Raw genomic sequence first — 2,500 nt, forward strand, 5'->3', positions numbered from 1 at the left:
TTTAGCAAGCTGAGAATGAGCGATAACAGGTCCGTGATGCCCTTAGATGTTCTGGGCTGCACGCGTGCTACAATGTGGGTCGCAGCGTGTTCTCGCCAATAGGCGCCCCCATTCCGAGAGGAACGGGAAATCACTAAAATGCCCATCTAGTCGGGATTGGGGACTGCAACGGTCCCCATGAACCTGGAATTTCTAGTAAGCACTAGTCATTAGCTAGTGCTGATTACGTCCCTGCCCTTTGTACACACCGCCCGTCGCTACTACCGATGGATTATTTAGTGAGGTTTCTGGAGGCTTACCTTCCGCGGTTCCTTCGTGAGCTGCAGCTGGCATGGCTGAAGTTGACCGAACTTGATGATTTAGAGGAAGTAAAAGTCGTAACAAGGTTTCCGTAGGTGAACCTGCGGAAGGATCATTACTGATGATCGTCCGCGAGTGACCAACCATGGGCTGCCTTCGGTGTAGCTCGGTCGCTCGCTTGCTATGTGTCAGAATTTGTTGAAAGCCAACTCGTTCGTTGTACACTTTGATGGGTGACCATCACTGTGTCCCCGTGCCGAGCTAGATCTCCCCTAGCCGTAAGGCACTTGAACGCCCCTTCGACGACGAGTTGCATGTGTGTGGTATGTGTCAGAATCTGGTGAAGCTTTCTGCATGTGATGTGCCTTGTGTGGATCCGTGGCCATTGCATTGTGTCTGGTGCTTAGATACCCAGACACTTAGAACGCTTGCGCGGAAAGCAAACTCGATCGTTGTACACTTTGATGGGTGACCATCACTGTGTCTCCGTGCCGTGCTAGATCCCCCCTAGCCGTAAGGCACTTTGAACGCCCCTTCGACGACGAGTTACAAGAGTGTGGTATGTGTCAGAATCTGGTGAAGCTTTCTGCATGTGATGTGCCTTGTGTGGATCCGTGGCCATTGCATTGTGTCTGGTGTGTAGGTACCCAGACACTTAGAACGCTTGCGCGGAAAGCAAACTCGATCGTTGTACACTTTGATGGGCAACCATCACTGTGTCTCCGTGCCGTGCTAGATCTCCCCTAGCCGTAAGGCACTTTGAACGCCCCTTCGACGACGAGTTACAAGAGTGTGGTATGTGTCATAATCTGGTGAAGCTTTCTGCATGTGATGTGCCTTGTGTGGATCCGTGGCCATTGCATTGTGTCTGGTGTGTAGGTACCCAGACACTTAAGCAAACTCGATCGTTGTACACTGTGATGGGCGAGCATCACTGTGTCTCCGTGCCGTGTAAGAGCTCCCCTGGCCATCAGGCACTTGAAAGGTCCTTCGACGACGAGTTACAATAGTGGTGTGTTAGATACGTCAGGTGATGGTATCTACTGTTGTGCAATACGTATCCGGCCACGGCACGGAACGAACGGGAACTGTGGTGCAGACATACAAAGAGTTAAGCCTATTAGTCATTAACTCTAAGGACGGGGCCATGGGGCGGTACGCAAAGGATACGGATGAGCGAGTATGCAGGCCCAATACTCAATAGCTCGATCCGATCCAAGCACATGAGTTGACTGCGGCGCCAGGTTAACCAATGTGCTAGATTCTATTTGGCCAGTAGAATCTTGTGTCTTATGCGATTTGATACCAAGACACCAGAACGAAAGTTAGTTGAAGAGTTATTAAACTCTTATGAAGTATGGTTGTGCAATCACAACTTATGACTTTAACCTATAAAGTGGATATGGACTTGCAATTATAACATGGAATCTCTACACACCCCATGAGCTCGATCCAATCCACGCACACGAGTTGCCTGAGTAGCGACAGGTATACCGATGTGCAATACGTATCCGGCCACGGCACGGAACGAACGGGAACTGTGGTGCAGACATACAAAGAGTTAAGCCTACTAGTCATTAACTCTAAGGACGGGGCCATGGGGCGGTACGCAAAGGATACGGATGAGCGAGTATGCAGGCCCAATACTCAATAGCTCGATCCGATCCAAGCACATGAGTTGACTGCGGCGCCAGGTTAACCAATGTGCTAGATTCTATTTGGCCAGTAGAATCTTGTGTCTTACGCGATTTGATACCAAGACACCAGAACGAAAGTTAGTTGAAGAGTGATTAAACTCTTATGAAGAATGGTTGTGCAATCACAACTTATGACTTTAACCTATAAAGTGGATATGGACTATCAATTATAACATGGGGCACACACCATGTTCTCGATCCAATCCACGCACACGAGTTGCCTGAGTAGCGACAGGTATACCGATGTGCAATACGTATCCGGCCATAGGCACGGAACGAACAGGAACTGTGGTGCAGACATACAAGGGCCATGGGGCGGTACGCAAAGGATACGGATGAGCGAGTATGCAGGCCCAATACTCAATAGCTCGATCCGATCCAAGCACATGAGTTGACTGCGGCGCCAGGTTAACCGATGTGCTAAGAGAGTTGTTCCTGGGCCTTCAAAGTGACTTCAAAACTATCTTAGCGAATGGTGGCCATGGGCGTAGACATGAGCCACA

The sequence above is a fragment of the Anopheles funestus genome, assembly GCF_943734845.2.
Source record: "Anopheles funestus chromosome X unlocalized genomic scaffold, idAnoFuneDA-416_04 X_unloc_34, whole genome shotgun sequence".
Lineage (NCBI taxonomy): Eukaryota > Metazoa > Arthropoda > Insecta > Diptera > Culicidae > Anopheles > Anopheles funestus.